This window comes from Pinus tabuliformis, chromosome 2_1 (assembly GCF_031772625.1).
Source record: "Pinus tabuliformis cultivar Carrire ecotype Pingquan chromosome 2_1, CPIR1, whole genome shotgun sequence".
Taxonomy (NCBI): Eukaryota; Viridiplantae; Streptophyta; class Pinopsida; order Pinales; family Pinaceae; genus Pinus; species Pinus tabuliformis.
Window position 1 is genome coordinate 200,644,856 of NC_142299.1, and position 20,437 is coordinate 200,665,292.

Consider the following 20,437-nt stretch of genomic DNA (forward strand, 5'->3'; position numbering starts at 1 on the left):
CAAACCTGCCCACTAAGACAGTTTCCAAAACTCTTGATGATGGTTGTAATCAAGAAATCTTATGGTATTTAGAGTTTGATGGATCAGTGAATAAACTAGGAGCAGGGGCAGGGATTTGGATACATAACATGCAAAATGATCATGCTAAAGGACATGCATATAGGCTAAATTTTAGATGTACAAACAACATGGCTGAATATGAAGCCCTTCTGCTAGGACTCAAACTGATTAAAAGTCTAGGGGCAACTAGAATTTCAATTTTAGGGGACTCTGATTTGATTATTCAACAGATGAAAGGAAACTTTGTCACAAATGATCTCAGGCTGAGAGCTTATAGAGGGGCAGCAATTGAAATACTTAATACCTTTCTAGAATCACAGCTTACCAAAATCTTAAGAAACCACAATTTACATGCTCACAGTTTGGCAACATTTGCCAGCACTTGTAAGCTGCCATTTGAGCCTAATCATCGTTTTTCTGCTGAAATTAAACATAGACCTGTTGTTCCAGACAATGTTAAAAATTGGCAAGTATTTGAAAATGACACACAAATCAACAATTTCCTGACTTTAAAAGAGGAGTTTTCAAGCACAAACATAGACACAAGTACCATTTATGAAGATCAACAAATAGACAGAATTGAAACTAATATATCAGCTGAAACAACAAATTAGATTTTACACCCAACAATCTTTACTTGCAAAAATTTACAAGAGCTGAAACAAATGGACTTTTATGAGACTGTTGAATGAGAGTCTGAAGTAATTGAGTTAAAGGATAATTTTTTACCCATAGGCTTGACTCCTTTGGAGGATATTTTTGACTCAAATGATATTCCAAGAAAGCCAAAAATGCAGCCATTAAACGCAGAAATTGAGGACTGTAATATAGGAACTGTAGAAAATCCTAAGATGGTAAAATTGTCCAAAGCCTTGTCTCCTGACCAAAAACTGAAAGACATTGAGTTGTTTAGAGAATTTCAAGATTTTTTTGCATGGAGCTATGAAGACCTCAAGTCCTATGATACTTCTGTGATCCAGCATACAATACCCTTAAAGGAAAATCAAAAACCATTTAAACAAAATCTTAGAAGGGTCAGCCTTGTACTCCTTCCTCTTATTGAAAAGGAGGTCAAAAGAATGTATGAAGCTGGAATAATTGCACCTATTAGATTTTCGGTGAATGGATTTCAAATCTAGTGCCCACTAGGAAGAAAACAGGAGAAATAAGATTGTGTGTAGACTTGAGAAATCTGAATAAAGTTTCTCTCAAAGACCATTACCCCTTACCCAAGCCAGATCACATTTTACAAAGGGTAGTGGGAGCTTCTAGAATTTCACTATTAGATGGATTCTCAGGCTTTAATTAGATCCTAGTTCACCCTAACGATCAAGATAAAACTCCCTTTACAACACCTTGGGGAACTTTCAAGTATGTAAAAATGCCTTTTGGACTTAAGAATGCAGGGGTAACATTTCAACGAGCAATGGACATAGCCTTTGCAAAAGAGATTCATGATTTTCTAGTCATATATCTTGATGATCTCACTGCTTTTTCCAAATCAGATCAAGAACATTTAGAACATTTAAGACAAGTGTTCCTAATTTGCAGAAAATATGGCATATCACTTAACCCAAAGAAATCATTGTTTGGCCTAGAAGAAGGCAAACTGTTAGGTCACATAATCTCAAAAGATGGCATTAGAATTGACCTAGATAGAATACAAGCCATTCTCCAAGTTCCTCACCCAAGAAATATCAAAGAACTACAAGCTTTTCTAGGAAAAATCAATTTTCTAAGAAGATTCATACCCAACTTGGCTGAACTGATAAGATTGCTGAATAACATGCTGAAGAAAGATTCCAAAGTAAAGTGGACAATAGAAGCTAAACAAGCCTTTGAGGAAATTGTTGAAAAGTGTGCAACAAGAAATGCTTGTTGAGAATGCAACAAGATGATGGAGCTTAGTGAAAAGAGTCGCCTTCACTAAGTGGGCCCGCAGGAAAATTATGGCACAAGTTCTATTTTTGGATCCTAGCAGGGATGATCATAGCAGGAGTGACCATAGCAGGAGTGATCACAACAGGAGTGATCACAGCAGGGATGATCACAGCAGGAGTGACCACAGCAGGAGTGATCATAGTAGGAGTGATCAAAGTCTATTTTTAGACTGGCTGTCAAAAATAGAAAAGTCAAATATTATTGTCTCATAATAATATTTGGACTATAAACTTGATCTTATTCTCTTGGAGCACTTCAGTTTGAGCTACAGAAGTGGCACATGCAGCTGTCAGAAGGAAGTACGCTTTCTTTGTGGGTCAGTTGAGTTGTTGCATGCATGACTTCAGTTAGAACTCAATCAGTTGAGTTTGGTGGAGTTGATTGTAGAGTTAATGAAGTTGTGTTCAGTTTGACTTGGTTAAACTGGTTGTAATTAGTCTAACTGCAAATAGAATAATGATGAGTTATTAAACTAATTATTAACTCATAATGCAACTATAGAATACATCAGTTAACTCAGTTGCATGTCAGTGCATGTTCAGTTCAGCAGGGACAAGTGTTAGAGGATCAGATTGCTATCAGTGGTGACTATAGCTGTGCATGATGATTCGCACAATCAAAGGGATTGAGTATGCCAATGAATTGGCCAATACCAAGAATTGTAGCCTGTGCTCACATCCAACACAGTGTGAGTGATTCTTTGCAGGTGAAATACGAGTTTGGTAAACCATTCTCATCAGTTCTTGAGCAGGTATTGAGCTGTGGAGGCAGGCAAGCAGTGGAATAGATTTGGAGATCAGATCTTAGCTGTATTGTGTGTAACAGGTGGAGCTGGTACTGGATTGCTTGTGATAAGCATTGTACTTTGTAATGTTACATGATTCAATCAATATAATATACAGATAGTTGGGGTTTTTAGCGAGATGATTTCCCCGGGATACATACTGTGTTAATGAGTTTGATTGATGCTTCTATGTGCGCCTGTGAATGTTTCTGCTTCTGTAAATTGATGATCAACGTAGAGGAGCTTATGTATTGTGTATGTATTCCGCAATAGTACATGATTAGGATAATCTCCATTGAATATGTGTCATATTATTCAAAATTTCTACAGAAATCAAAATAGCTTTAACCAAAACACCGGTCCTCACAAGCCCAAAATTTGATAGAGGCTCATAATCTTCTCGTTTGCATCAGAACATACTATTGCTACTGTCCTATTACAAAAATATGATCAAGGATGTGAGAAGCCCATTTCCTTTTCTAGCAAAGCACTTAGAGATGCACCTTTAAAATATAAAATCATGGAAAAACAAGCTTATGCCCTTGTAAAGGCTATCAAGGATTTTAGAGTTTATATATTATACTCTCATGTAATAGCTTATGTGCCAAATACTGTGGTCAATGATATTTTAACTCAAGAGGGACTTGAAGGCAAGAGAGGCAAATGGATAGCTAACATCTTGGATATGACATTGAAATTAAACCAACAAAGCTGATAAAAGAGCAAGGATTAGCTAAACCTATGAATGAAACCAACTTTCAAGCCCTTGACATCAATGAACTGGATAACAAACAGGAGATGGTGACTCCACAGATCAATCAAGCCTTTTTACAATCACCTTGGTATGCTGATATAGCCTATGTATTGTTAAACCTGCAGGCTCCTCCAGGGTTATCCATAACTAAAAAGAGATTCTTGAAAATGAAAGTTTCAAAGTTTTGTATTGTAGACAATTTTTTATTTTGGAAAAATCATGAAGGCATTTTACTAAGCTGCTTAACAAAGGATGAAACTGATAAATTGCTTAGAGAATTTCATGTAGGGGACTGTGGTGGACATTTGTATTGGAAGTCAACTGCTGATAAAATCTTAAGGGCATGATTTTATTGGCCTACCCTGTTTGTTGATGTAAAGAAATTTGTAGTTTCTTGCCATAAATGTCAAATCTTTGAAGGAAAGAGAAAGCTTTTACCTTTACCCCTAAAACCCATTTCCACTGAAAGACCATTTCAACAATGAGGTTTAGATTTCATTGGGGAGATTCACCCTCCCTCTTCTGGCCAGCATAAGTGGATTTTAATTGCCACAGACTACTTCACCAAGTGGATAGAGGCAATCCCTTGTAAACAAGCCAATGATTCAGTAATCATGTAATTCCTAGAAACCAATATCCTATCCAGATTTGGCTGTCTGGAGAAGATTATAACTGACAATGCTGTTGCTTTTAAATCCAAAATAATGATCAATTTTTGTCACAAATACCACATTACCTTAGGCCATTTCACAGACTATTACCCTCAAGGTAATGGTCTAGCTGAATCATCCAATAAAAGCTTGATCAATATCATAAAGAAAGTCTTGGAGGAAAATAAGAAGAACTGGCATAAAAAGCTTGTCAATGCACTTTGGGCAGACAGGTTAACTACAAAAAGATCTATTGGAACAAGCCCTTATGAGTTGGTTTATGGCATGGAGGTTGTGTTCCCTTCTTCTTTGGGAATCCCTGTGATAAAATTGCTGCAAGAAATACAGGTAGAACCCAATGATATTCAGAGGAGAATTAATCAAACAATTCATTTACAACAGACTAGAGAAGAAGTGTATCAAAGAACTCAGATTCTACAAGAGAAACTTAAGAAGATTTTTGACAAAAGGACAAAGGCAGAGGATTTTTTCATAGGAGACAAAGTGCTGAAATGGGATTCCAGAAGGGAAGATAAAGGAAAACATGGCAAATTTGACTTCCTATGGAAAGGACCTTTTGCTATTCAGGTTGTACAAGGAAACAACACTTACTTTTTGAGAATCCTGGATGGTACAGAAGCAGAATATGGGCCAGTCAATGGTCGTATGCTCAAGCATTATTTTGCTCCACTTTGTTGATATAGCAGGACTGTATTTTGTACATAATAGTGTTTATTTTCTGCACTTTATTACAACAATAAGATAGGGAATAAGATGCAGCAAATTTTGAGAAAAGAACAAGGAATTGTGATACCTTTTTGTATTACATTTTGAGTTTATTAGAAGAAGTGAAGAAGAAAACTTGGGAGCTATAAAAATGATGACAAATACTCAAACGAACTGTCAGAGACAGAGCTATAATTGTTCAAACTAGCTTCTGGGAAAGGCATATATGTTACAGAGATACAGTTTGTTTATTTATAGCAAAAGGAAATTTCAGGTTGCAGCCAGAGTTGAATGTAAGGCCATTTGACCTACTATTCTTGGCTTTTCACCTGGAAAAGTCATTCCCAAGTGGAGCCACTATTAGGTTCCTATACCAATAGGTGTCATATTTCATGATTGACTGTTAAAATGCCAAATATATTCATCATTTCCATGCTGCAAAGGTTCCATATTTTAAAAAAATCAAAGAAATTAAAATATGAAAAGAGGGTATGCCTTAAAAGAAAAATCAAAGGGAAAAAAGAATGAATTGGTCAAAAAGAAAGAAAATGAACCCCAAAGAAAAGACCAAGGAAGTGTGTTAGTCCAAAATGCCACTGCTATCCTATTTTTGCAAAGAAGTTTAAAATGTGTAATCAGTGACTTCTGTCACACTTGATGGGTAGCCAAACAGCTTAATCTTGGCCTCTCCATGTTTAAATTTCTTGTTTTAGAGATAAAGATTGAATTCTATTCAAACAGTTTAAGCTTGGCAGATCAGTAGTTAGGTAGAGAAGCAAGGGAGCTCAACAGCTAAATCTGAGCCCCTGGAAGAGATAAGGGCAGACTTAGATAGGAGGGCAGTTAAAAGAAAATAAGAGAGAAAGGGTTTGCTAGTTCAAATACACCCAAGGAAAAAGAAGAAAAAATGTTAGGTGTATTAGGCTGGGTAGGCAGTTTTGATGTTGCAGAAGCAGGTCTGTGAACAATTTTTGTTTTAAAAAATGATGCATCCCATGGATATTGTTAGCCTCCTGTTGCGACAGGTGTTCATATTTCATGATTAATAGTGGAAGTGCCAAATATGTTCATCTTTTCATGCTGCAAAGGTTCCATATTTTGTAAAAAGGCATTAGTGAAAAGTTAAAAAAATGTGAAGAGGGTATTCCCTAAAAGAATTATCAAAGGGAAAAAAGAGTAAATTGGTAAGAAAGAATGATAGATTTGAACCCCAGAGAAAGACCAGGAAAGTGGCTAGTTTAAATGCCACTGCTAGTTTGATGGATGGCCCAACAGTTCAATATGGACCATGCCATGTTTAAATTGCTTGTTTTAGACTAGAGAAAGAATACCTATCCAAACAGTTCAAGCTTGGCAAAAGAGTAGATAGGCAGAGAAATGAAGGAGCCCAACTGCTTAATCTGGGTCCTTGGAAGAGATAAGGGTTGATTTAGATAGGAGGGCAGCCAAAAGAAAAGAGAATAATCAGGGTTTGCAAATCTAAGTGCACCCATTCAAAAGGAAGAAAAAATGCTAGGTGTATTAGGCTGGGTAGGTAGTTTGAGGTTGCAGAAGCAAGGTTTGGATCACATTTTGTATTATCAATTAGAACTTGTCTCACCAATGACAGAAATGTCAAAGCAGTGGTTCAATGGAAGAACTATGCAAGCATGACTAACTTCCTTTCACCTCCCCCTCAAAGTTTCTTACTAACACCCCCTTGAGGACTTTGGGATCTTCCCAACAAGTCCTGTTATCACTTCATTTTTGTAAAATATCAAGTCAAGTTTTGGCTTTCTCAATAAAAAGAAGCCACGTTTCTTGTGTAAAATCATTTCTACATATCCCATTCAAATCTCATGTCTAAGTTTCAGATCATAAACTTGGCATCATTCCCCTTACATTTCCATTTCACAAACTCATATTAACTTCTAATCCTATTATATAGCTCCCTAACTAAATTTTCCCATCCCTATTGTTACAAAAAACTATATAAAATCCCAAAAAAATATTAAAATCCCACCCTATAGCATTATAGCTATGTATATACAGTTTAGGGAAATAATAGTCCATTTGGGACTACTATCAACCCTTCCGCGTTCTAAACCGGGGTTGTTTTAACCTCTGGTTAAAATAATAACCATGGTATTTCCCTTTTGTATATAAACCTAACCCTTTTTAGCGCTCATTATTAATGTTTGGCGTTTAAACGTTTATTTTAACATTAAACGCTGCCAGCGCACATAACCCACCAACCCGCATTTTCCAAAGTTTTTGACCCCCGCGGCATAATATTATTTTATAAATCGAGCGGGTCCCGCGCCTAACCACATGACACCCCGATCGTCCCTCCAGCCGTCCGATGCCCAGCACTTCAGATCCAACGGTGGGCAGTTATTCTCAGCCCCCGATCCGCCGGAGGTTAACGTTCGGGGGATGGGCGGTTTCCCTGCCGTACCCCCACCATGTGTCGGCCTCCCGGCATGTTCGGAGGCCCCTCCCCCAATACCGCCTGTGCCGAAAGGTGGTGCGGGGAAAACCGGATACCACCTTCCGCCCTCCTACGTCAGCCCTGCGTCGCTTCTGACGTCATGTCTTCGTATCCCCGTCGATGCCTCGTGTCATTGCCACCTCACCTGCTCACGTCATCACCCCGCCAGAGTGTCCTATGCCACATCTTCATCCGAGTCAGCTGTTATGTCACTCATCCGTACCTGGGACCTGCCGATGACGTCAGGCTGACGTCATCCCAAAAAAGCGCCAAGAGCGCTAATATGCCAAATTTTTCATAAAAACATGCCTTTTCGACCGTTTTGTTTCATTTTCATTGGTTGTGTGTAGGAGTTGTTGTGCCGTTTTTTCGCCCGTTGGTGTCAAAATTCGAAATTCGACCAAATTGCGCTGTCGCTGCCTGCAAATACGCCACCATTGTTCACCATTGCACCAGCTCGACAACCCTCGGCGCCATTTTTACCAGGTATCTGCCAATTTCACCAGTTTCACTTTGTTCTTACCATTTTTCTCCATTTTTCATGCTGAAACTGGAAAATTGCTGAATTGAAATCACTCATACGCCTGAAAAACCTACCCATATTCGCTCACTACTCCCCACTGTTAAAAGAAAACCCTGCCATTCCCCGACAATTGGCGAAATCACCGCAGGAAGCTGTTTTGAAGCTCGGGTTTCCATAAAAACTCTGCAATAAGCTCAGCATTATCCTTTCTGCCACATTTCACTGATAAACCTCTGCAATTTCATTGTAGTACTCCCCGTTCCCTTGCAAAAATTTGCCCTCATAATATTCTATCCAAGGAATTTTCCAAAGAAACTAAAGCCTTATCCGAACTCTGCAAAGTTTTCCTTTTCATCATAATTACAGATATTGAAGGCCATTCCCTCACTTGAACTCATTTTGCAACTCCTTTGCAAATCCTCAGAGTCAGTTGTCAGCAACCTGTTACTGTTGTAAAACTTCATTCCAAATATAACATCAAAAAGTTTTATAATGGCCACTCCAACAGCTCTCAGTGTCACTCCTATGAATCCACCAAACAAAGAACTTGAAGCCATGCCTCTGGCTGATAAGGATTACCTCATTCAAGATCTAGTTGGGGACAGAAATCACTTGAAGACCTTCTGCCAACTAAGAAACAGCTTTATAAACAACTGTGACACGTTTGGCATATGGGAGTCCAATTTGCCTTATTATTTCCTTCCCTCTGTTAATGTTTTTCCTGAGGTCATCCATTTGTGTGCTGAGAACTATGAACCAAATCAGAGAGCTGTCAAGTCTCCATCTGGGAGCATACTTTTTTATATTACTCCTGACTCCATCAACCAGATGCTCGACTTCAAACAGACTCAGCTATTGATTCCTTTCTCCATGAACTATTTGCTGGATGAAGGCTCCAAGCTTTCCAGCTCTGAAATTGCAAGAATTACCAAGACATTCATGAGGACAGACTGCCAGCCAACAGGCTCGCCTCCTTTCTTATATGACAATTTCAATGAGGTGGGCAAGCTGCTTATAGATATGATTTCCTTTGTGCTGGGTTTTAAAACAAGTGAGCACATTGATGAAACAGTGCTGGTTTTGCTGTCTGCATACAGCCCAGGACAGCCCCCTGCTGTCAAGTATAATTATGCCAAGTTCATAGCCAACAAAATACATGACCACCTAGTGAAGTTGGATAGGGAGGGAGTCTTTAAATATTCATCATATATCTATCATTTGTTCATGTATTACCAGTCTGAATGCTTCCAATGCCCTATTAAAAAGTTGGATTCTAAGGGGGAAAGAAGGTTTGTCATCTTTTGGTCATCAGTTTTCCATGAGGTTCAAAATTCTCCATTTTCCTACTGTGAGTTCATTGACCAGTTTGTATACCCAGTCTCTTGTCTCCTAAAAAGGTCCCCTCCTCCTAGATTGTCATATGACATACAAAAGACCTTGCAACTGTCCAAGAGTTACAAAATAGGTGATTGGTATCTCTACCAAAATCACACTGTCATTAGAATCTATCGCTGTGAGCTCTGTCCTTACAGGCTCCCAAGATATGTACCAATGAGACTGTTTACATTGGAGTACTATAGGCAGCTCATCAATGCTGATCTTACTGATTTTCATAGTGCCAAGAAGAAAGCTCATCTGAAATTCAAAGACCATCTAGGCCCCTTCATTATGAATAAGAAAGAAGTTGGCAAGATGCCGATCAAGTACTGAGGGACAAATACAAGTTAAAGAGGAGCTTCTGGTGGGTCCCTTATGACCCAGAGGGTTTTATCAGTGCCAGAAGAGTGAAATACAGGTTGATGGCCTATGACCATTGTAAATTGAACAATATGCCAACCAAAATGAGTGGCTGCAAGACACATTAGTTGAGGAATTGACCCAAGAAGAAATTATGGAAAGAAATGTCAAAAATTTAGAAAAAAATCTTGACTTGGATTCTGCTGACCAGGTAACTTTCAAGCTATTGCACCAAGTCGGAGAAGGCACATCCACTGCTGCAGCTTCACAAGCTACCCAAGGAGCTTCTACATCAGTAACAGGTACAGCTAAAGGAAAAGAGCCAATGGATACAGAACAAGGAATGGTCACAGAACAACCTACCACTTCAATGCAACAATCTCAAGGACAGGCTCCTCCGCAGCAAACAGAGGCACCACAGGTGCCTACTCTACAGACTCTTTCCCATGAGGAAAGAGGCAGAAAACGAGACCGTGAAGACTCCACGCCTGCTAGTGGGTCTACAAAACAGCCCGAAGCCAAGAGGCAAAAGGTTGACTCTCCAATTGAGGAGGAAGTCAGTGAGGAAATCCTTGGAAGTCCAAGGAGAGACAGAGAAGGAAGTCAACAAACAGCTACAAGCTCTTTCCAACAAGAGCAAGACAGACAGCATGGCATGGAGGTATCTTCCTCTACACAACAAAGTAAGAAGCCAGCTAGCATCAAAGCCACCTTTAAAGAAATTAAGGCTCAAAATGAGCTATTAAGAGTACAATTGTATGACCAATTTCTTAAGGCAACACCTGCCAAGCAGGAAAGATTGATGGCAGCATATGACATTAAAGAAGAAAGGATGATTCTCGCCCACTTCAAGCCCAAGGTTCAGCAGCCACAGTCAGCTGCAGACTATGTCAAGACAAGATTAGAGGTCCTGGCCAAGGACATTCACCCCATGGATCAAATAGAGTTACATAAGCAAATAGGGGAAATGGTCTATGCCACCCTGGCAGATAAGGCCACGCTGGCTCATGAGTTGAAGGAATCTTTAAAGAATACAAATACTCAGCTTGATTTGGAAAGAATGTCCTCCACAGCCAAAGACAACAGAATTAAAACATTGGAGGACATTATTGTGGACCTAGGGCATGATCCTAAGAATCCCAAAGCCATCAAGGCCCTAATGAAGAAAAAGGAGGACGATATTGCTGCTCTGAAAAAGCAAATGAGGCTCACCTCGACTATGCACCCACAAACAGGAGAACTGGTTCGAGAGAAAGAAGCTGAAGATACAATGGACCTGCTGATGCAAATGAACCAGAGAATAATTGAGATGGAGGGAGAGTTGGAGAAAGCACTACAAGGCAAGCAGGGAGAGTTGACCTCCCAGCCACCACAAACAGTTCCAACTGTTGTTATTGTTCCTCCTACACAAGTAGCAGTGACCCCTCCAATTATTACAGCAACTACAACAGCCACAGATGCCACGGCAACAACAACAACAGTGCCTGAGTCTAGCATGAGCATGGATGAATTGACAAAAGCTGTCAAGGAGCTAGAGCTTCAAGCAACAGAGATAAAAGAGGCCAAAGAAAAGTTGGCCAATCTAGAAGGAAAATATGATAAGTCCAAAATGACAGTGGCTGAGCAGACAAGGGAAATTAAGGCCCTGAAGGACAAAATAAAGGCCTTGGAGGAGGAGCTAACTTTGGACAAGACACTAGCTGAAATAAAGAGGATTCTGTGGGCCAAGATTAATCAATCAATCACTGACCAGTGGCAGTCAATTCAGGCCATACATGAACAAATGGATCTAATTGGCCTAGCTCAGTTTGAAAATCAGAGAGCCAGAGCAGCATTGGGAACCATGCCTGAACAGGCCAACAGAATGATTAATTTTTTGAACCATCAAACTAAGGAAGAGCTAGCAGCAATGCAAATTATGAATAGGACGGAGGCCATACTCACAGCAAAGAAGGTGCTGACTCTGAGAGGTTTTGTACAGACACTGGAAAGAAAGTGTCAAGAGATGCAAAGGGACATAGATGATTTTAAGTGGAAACTTGCAGCTTTACAAGGCAAAGATTTTCCCAGCTTGCTGACCAGTACTGGAAGGCTGTTAACACGTGAGCAATATGCCACCAGAGTGAACAACTATGTCACAAATCAACTTACTGCATCCTCAGGCTCTACAGCAGAGGCAGGGCCACCTTCTGGGCAGAATCTCTATGATAGGTTGGAAAACTTATTTTTTATTGAACATGAAATTAATCATTTGTTTGAGATGCCACCCAATTATTATAGGTATACAAAGGCCGATGAAACACTCATCAAAATATAAAAGCATCAGTTACCTCCCGAGGATTGGTGGCAGGCAATGCTAGCCATTTTTCCCAGGTAATTTCAGTTTTTCCCCTTTTTGTTATTTCAAATCTCGGTCAGCTATGAGTCAGCCAAATGAGGCACGAAAGCACCGGACAGAGCGGTTAAAGAACAGGCAGAGCAGGTTGGAGCAGTGACAAAGCAAAGAGATGGACGGTGAGCCCAAAAGACCGCGGATTTCAAAAGCGCAGCCCAGCCGACTCAATTGGACTCAAAAGTCAATTTTCTCTGACAGAATGAACAACTGTTATATTCATGTTTACTACAACATTTACTCTTTCAGCTACTATCCCTTAAGAGTTGGCGAAGAAGTTATGAGCTATTAACTCATCATCTAGATATTTTTGTATCTTGTTTTTGTATATATACCTCCCCACAGAACATAGTTGGGGTTGGTTGGTTGATTTGCTCCACTAGAGACTCGCTCTGTATACTTGATGTTTTCCTTAATCAAAGACTGCTAAAAAGCTTGGAGGATGGACTATCTGCTGTGTTATTAATGTTTTGAAGAATGAATATGGAATTCTTGTGCTGCAACATGACTCAATAAGTGTTTTCTACCTCTATTTCCCATTGATATATGCTCATATCATACATATGTCACCATCTAAAATAGCAGAAAAAAATGAATAGCTTAGACTTTAGTTAACTGCACTCTATGCTTAGTTTCTGCTGTTTCTTTATGTTTTCCTCTGAATTGGTAATGAATATGAATTCCCTTTGGCTCATATTTCCCCTAATTCACCCATGTTTGACAGTTATCTAGGGATTCTTTACTGCTCCTAGATAGAGCTCATTCACCTTCCCTCTGTTAAGCTGAAAGAGAGATTCTTAATTGCCTCTCATTCCTTAGCCTTCAATCCATCTCCATTTAGCTTGAAAGTTGTTTCATGTGTAGCTATCTTGCTCCATATTCCTCTTGTGACCAAGAAAACGCACCAGCAGTCCTACTCCTTGACTCCACGCCCAATGGTTTGAAACTCTCATATTATACCTACCTATCTACTTAGAAGCATAATCCTTCCCACCAAAACTTAAACAAAACCCCTTGAACTCAATAACTAGCCTAAAATCATCATCAACAAAGCTAAATCATTAAGAGAGAGCCCTCTCTGATTGCAGGTGGGCTAGAACCTGTAGTCCAAAGATTGGTTTGTGGTTACCTCGACCGTATCCCTTATGAGCCAAGGGACAACCTGAGTGTTAACATATATCATAAGTACTATGGCAAGGTGGTTGCAAAAGTTGAAGCATGACTAATTTCCCTCTCATTTCTCCAAGAAAATTTACTAATTTCCCCTCAAGGACATTGGGATCTGCTCAGTGGTCCTAGTTCGCTTCATTTTATGAGAAAGACTAAGTAAAGCTTTGTCTTTACTTAGGCAAAGGAAGCCACATTTCTTGTGTAAAAACACTTTCCTTCCATTCTACTAGGTTTTCCAAATCCATAATTTCGATACCTTTCACTCCCCTAAGCCTAAGTTTCACCTTTTACTTAGTGCTTTGGGTTTGAATATATTTCTCATTTTAACCTATTAACACTATTATATAACTCCTATATAATGTTTCCCCGCCCCTATTATATATGAAATACACAAAACCCCAAAGTTTTAATACTCCGTCCCTGGCTTGATTAAAGCCATATGTTAATGTTTTAGGGGGTCCAAGGTTTATCCAAAACCTTGTGGACAACCCTCCCCGCGCACACATACAAACCATAGATTTCATTTAACATTTGGTTAAATGAATAACCAAACCTGAACATTTGCCCAAAGTCTAAATACAAGCAAAAACATTACAAAACGTTAAATATTAGCGTGCAGGTCCCATACTTTTGCCCTCCGCTTGTTTTGTTTGCTGTTGTCCGTTGGATCATAACACGTAGATCCAACGACCCATACAAATATCGCGACCCCTCCAATGACCGAACGTTAGCCTCCGGGAAAATGGCGGTTTTCCCATCGTACAGGATCCACGAGTCGCCACTTAGTTTTATCGCATCCCCTCCGCCCAAAACCGTCGTTGTCCAAAAGCGGTGCGATAATACCATATACCGCCCCCGTTTCCCACCGCTGATGTCGTCGCCCATGTCATCTGCCACCTCACCACTCTATCATCCGTTGTGTCCGCGACATCACTACCAAGTCAGCTTTCGTACCCCCTCTACACGACAAAGATTACGTCATGCTGACGTCACCCGACCAAAGTGTGCCAAAAACCCGCCAAAATCAATTTTTTGTTAAAAAGGCATTAAACATCGTTTTTCATTCATTTCTATTTGTTTCTTCTGCGCGAATTTTGCATGCTTTTTTACGTTCAAAGCGGCATTTCCACTGCACAATCTGCCACCCAGAGAAATTGACTCCACAGCGCGGCCCCTCAGCGCGGTCTGCCTCCTACATTTTGCACAAGGCGTCCATTAAACAGGTATTTACTCGAGTTCTGCTCCTAAAACCCTGTTTTTCCGAGTTTTTCTCTATAAAATTACCTGGAGAACCAAAATTCGAATTAAAATCACGGTGCTGCCTTCAAACCTCTGCATCATAGCCACTATTTTACCCATTTTTTCCAAGAAATCCCGTGAACTCTGTCTCCCTCTGGAAATTTGCCCACCAAGCTAAAATTAAACCAATCTCGGCCTGTAAAACTCTCTGAGAAACCTCCTAAACTATTATTTTACCCACTGTCGCTGCATAAAACCCACAATTCAAATTCAAAAATCACCAAAGATTGTATAATGGAGGATCCAGTGGCCCTGAATGTTGCCCCCCTCAATGCACCACACAAGGAATTGGAATGGTTGCCCCTTGCTGACAGAGATTTCTAGATTAATGACTTAATTGGTGACAAGCCTCACCTTCAAGCTTTTTTTGAAATTAGGAATAGCTATCGCAACAATACTGATGTCTATGGCATTTGGGAGTAAATGTGCTTCCTGATCTCATCCACTTATGCTGTGCCAATTATGACCCCACTCAAAGAGCAGTTTTGGCTCCATCTGGGACTGTCTTGTTTCACATTACCCCTCAATCCATAAATAAGATGCTGCACTTTAAGCCAACTTAGCCTCTGGCCCCTCTCTCCATGGAATTCTTGATTGACCAAGGTGCCAAACTACCCAGTTTAGAGATAACCAGAATAGCTCAATTATTCATGAAACCAGATCGCCAGCCCAGGCAGCCACCTCCTTATAATCAGGTCTGGTTCAATGAAGCTGGAACATTCATTACTGACATGATTTCCTACATCTTGGGATTTAAAACCAGTGAGCATATTGATGAGACTATCTTAGTTTTGATGTCCATGTTTACTCCAGGACAGCCCCCTGCTGTCCAATATGATTATGCCACCTTCATAGCTAATAAGATCCATGAGCAATTCATGAGCCTGGACAGAGAAAGAGTGTTCAAATACACATCATACATATATCATTTGCTGCTATACAATCAACCATATAGTTTTCAAATTCCCCTTAGAAAATTGGATCTCAAAGCGAAGGTCTGTAATTTTCTAGACCTCAGTATTCCATGAAGTCCATAACTCCCCTATACATATTGTGAGTTCATTGACTTGTTCATACATCCAGCCTCTTCTTTATTGATGACAACTCCTCCTGCCAGACTCTCTAGTTAAATGCAGAAAATTTTACATATCTCAAAGGGCTACAGCATAGGTGACTGGTACTTTTACCAGAATCACACTGAGATCCGGATATATGGCTGTGAGTTGTGTCCCTATAAGCTACCAAAATATGTGCCTATGAGACTATTTCCCCTGGAATACTTCAGACAATTTATTAGTTCAGATTTGACTCATTTCTATGGTGCTAGGAAGAAGGCACAGCTCAAAATAAGAAATCAATTGGGCCCTTTTATTTTCAATAAAAGGGAAGCCTGGGAGGAGGCTGATAAGATTTTAGGGGAGCAACTTAAGCTGTAACAAAGATTTTATTGGGCACCATATGACCCTGAACATTTCATAAGTTATAGAAAAGTGAAAAAAAAGCTTACAACATATGTTCACCATAAAATCCCTAAAATTCAACAATACGCTAACCAACAAGAATGGGTAGAAGGCACATTAGTTGTAGAAATTACTGAGGAAGAGAAATTGGAAAAAGCCATGAAAGAGCTTGAAAAAATACTTGACCTAGACTCTTTTGGACAGGTATCCTTCAAACTGCCCCAGCACACAGGAGGTGATACATCTTTTGCCAGGACTTCTCAGCAGCCCACACAAAAAGCCAGCACAGGGTCAGCAAAGGGCAAAGAGGTAATAGGTTCAGAACAGGACATAATGACAGACCAGCTAGCCACATCAAAGGAACAAGGCCAAGGGAAGGTCCCCCCAGCTCAGACAAAAGCACCAGAAATCCCTATACTACAAACTCCTCTAAATGAGGAGAGAGGCAAGAAAAGGGACAGGCGAGAAGACACACCGATCAACGGTCCTAAAGAGAAACTAGGGGAGAAAAGGCAGAGATTGAACCCCCTATCAGAGGAGGAATTTATTCAGGAGACCATAGACAGTTTAAGGGAAGAAAGAGCAGTCAGTCAGGATACATCTCCGGTCACAGAAACATCGGCCAGTTCACACAGGCAGGAGATTGGAAGACAACATAGTGTGGAATTCTCTTCTGCCAGGAAACAAAGTAAGTAAGGCTCTAACATTAAGAGGACATTTACTGAAATAAAGGCAAAGAATGATCCAATAAGAATTCAACTCTCTAATCACTTGCTGAAGATGGCCCCCACAAATCAACAAAGGTTAATGTCAACATATGACATTCAAGAAGGAAAGATGATCCTGAGTCACTTCAAGCCCTAAATGCAGCAACCATAGTCAGCTGATGATTACATCAGGACCAATCTGGAAGTATTAGCCAAAGACATCCAGCCGATGGACCAAATTAAATTACATAAGAAAACCGGAGAAATGGTATACTCCACATTGGCAAATAAGGCATTGTTGGCCCACAAATTGCAGAATTCTTTAAATAACACCTCTGCCCAATTGGAGTTGGAAAAAACTTCCTCTTTAGCCAAGGATAATAGAATTAAGTCCTTGGAAGAGATTATCATAGAGTTGGGATATGATCCCAAGGATCCCAAAGGCATTGCAGCTCTTAGGAAATAGCTTAAGCTACCCATCACCATGCATCCTCAAACTACAGAGATTGTTGAGTAGAAATCACAAGAAGATTCAATGGACCTGCTAATGAAAATGAATGAGAGATTGGCAGAAATGAAGAAGGCATTGGAGAAATCACTACAAGGAAAACAGGGAGAGTTGGCCTCTCAGCCATCACAAACAACTCCAATAGTTACAACTGCTCCTTCTACAGTCACAACAGCAATCCCTCCTATTGTCCCGCCATCAACAGCACCAAGCACTTCAACAACAACAGCAGCAGGCAGCAACACTACCATGACTACTGAGCAATTGATAAAGGCTATGGAGGATTTAAAACTCCAAGTATTAGAATTAAAGGATGCCAAAGAGCAATTGTACAAGCTGGAAATTAGTTATGATAAATCTAAAATGACAGTGGCAGAAAAAACAAGGGAGGTAAAAGCATTGGAAAATAAAGTAACGGCATTGGAAAGGACCTCTTATTAAACAAGCCTCTGAGAGAAATCAGGAGCATTCTGTGGGCCAACATTGGCCAATCCATCACTGATATGTGGACATCAATACAGATAATTCATGAGCAGATTGATTTGGTGACAATAGCTCAAGAATAAATTCAAAAGGCCAAGGATTCATTGGGACACATGCTCGAGCAGGCCAATAGGCTAATACAATTTTTGAACACCCATACCAAGGAACAACTGGCAGAACTAGATATCAGGGACAGGACCAGCAGCATCCTAACAATTAAAAGAGTACTGACAATGACGAACTTCATACAAAATCTAGAAAGGAAGTGCCAGGAAATGCGAATGGAGATAGATGCTTTCACAAAGAAGTTTACAACTTTGGAGGAAAAGGGTCTGCCCATTTATTAACTAATGACAAATGCAGGCTATGTATATAGGTTGAATACATATGTGGATAGCCAAAACACATCATCATCAAGTTCTGCAGGAGAAAAGGCACCCCCATCTGGACAGAGCCTATATGACAATTTGGAAAATCTGTTTTTTATTGAACATGAAGTGAGGCATCTTTTCACAGTCCAGCCCACTTTCTTCAGGTACACGGATGCAGATGAGACTCTGATAAAAATGTGTAGGCACCAATTACCAACTGATTAGTGGTGGCAGAGTATGCTCAAAATTTTTTAGGGCGAACTTCAAAGTTTTGTTAATTTTTCCAGAACATAACAGATGCCATAAAGTGTAGAAAAGAGCAGATAAAAAATCGCGTTGGGCAGCAGTCAATTAAAGCGCAGGAAAAAACACCCGAGAAAGAAATACCAGCAGCGTGGAAGTTCACTAAAGTATCCATCGGCTGACTTGCTGAGCAAGTAATCAATGCATCTCACCAACAAAATGGCCAACACAACATTTTCTTACTTCTGCATTCATTTATCTTTGTTCCCAAGAGCATTTATTCCTTCTGTAGAGTTGGTGAAAGAAGTTATTGCAAGATATTATCTCCTTTGAGATATTTTGTAAACATTTTTGTACAAATACCTCCCCAAGCTAAGTGTTAGTGGTTGGTGATATCATTCTGAAACTGCGCTGTAAATTTGAGAACTCTTCTGAATAAAAGATTGCCGGAATTCTTTGCGGATGAACTCTCTGGTTGTGGAATTAATGGCAGAAGAATATGTTATAGAATTCTCGAATTACCTCATGGATCAATAAGTCTTTTTTAACTCTTGTTTTACTGTTTCTATGTTTTATATATAATTTACATATCATACTCTAAATTGCAGGAAAAAAGAATAGCTCAGAACTTACTTGACTGTACTCTGTGTTCAATTCCTATTATTTTTATGTTTTCTTCAGGACTATCATAAGCAGGAATTCTTAACTGCTCCTATTTCCCTAGTTCTTACACCTTGAATATAAACAAGGAATTCTTAACTGCTCCCTGGTAATATTGATACACTTTCCCTCTGTTAGCATGATGAAGGATTCTTAGTTTCCCTTCACCCCCTAACTCCATTTCACCTGATTCCAGCTTGAAAATTGTTCCATGGTTAATTACCTTGCTCTGTAGTACCCCCTTCTGTCAAAGAAACCATATCCAGAAAGTCATCTTCATTGACTCCATTAACCCAATGGTCTGAACTTCTCATACTTTTCATCCCTGTCCTATTGAATGTAACCATCCAAAAATCAAACAAATACTTGTACTTCATAACTAGCCTAACATATAGCAAAAGAAAGCTAAATCATAAAGAGAGAGCCCTCTCTGGCTGCAGATTGGCTAGAATCTGCATCTAAAAGATTGGTTAGTGGTTACCTCGGCTGTATTCCCCTTTCCCACAGCTTTTGGGGAACAACCTGAGTGATAACACACAGGTGTCATGGTTTTAGATAAATGTCAAAAATACAGTTGCCTCAGGAGAATTGATGCACCTTTGAAGTGACCTTGGGAAAATCAAGATTTCTCCTAGCTTGGTTGGCCAAATGACTTGTTTGATGATTCAAATGATAAATAGACACAAATATATTTCCAATGAGCCATCATGAGCTCAATTTGGAGTTGATGAAGACCTTCAAAAGTTGACTGCAACAGCACTCTGCCTTGAGGCAGCCTCATTTGGCACATTTTGACCAGTCCTGGAAGATTTGACTTTTTATAAGCCAAATGAACTCCAAAATGAAAAATTAAAGTTGGGTTGGAAAGTAGATTCAATAATATTTCCAACGAGCTATCCCGCGCTCAAGTTCGACGTTGGGAAGGCCTCCAAAAGTCTCCTACAAAAAGGCACGGCGCACCTGGGTAGTGGCATGGCACACTCAGTGGTCCGCACCTTTAACAAAAAAAAGTGTTGTTAGGTGCACTAGAGACATGATCAATGGGTGCGGGACCGCAGGTAATACTAAAAGAAAGTGCGGAACTAGAAATTTTTGAGCAAAAACAGGCTTTTCTGCCCAATGCGTCGTGCCACCTGGCGCTCGCTTTTTATGGAAGCCTCCAAACGACAAAAAGTCAGCATATTTGGATTTGTCTTGGAAAAATATGAATGCCTACCAATGGCCAAGAAATTTTGACAGGTTTTGAGCCCCCAAAAAGGTCAAAAACACCCAAAAAATGACCTTACTGCCCCTATTTTGACACACAGGAAGTAGTGTTGGGAGAACTCAGTTTTGGAGGGGCAAATAGAGGCCAAATGAAAAAATTACACTTGGGTTGGAAAGTAGATAGGTAGAACTTTCCAAAAAGCACACTTGGAGTAAATTTGGAAACTAGGAAGGCCTCCAAAAGTTGCTGCGAACAGGCACTACACATAGAGAATTCAGCGCGGCGCATAGGG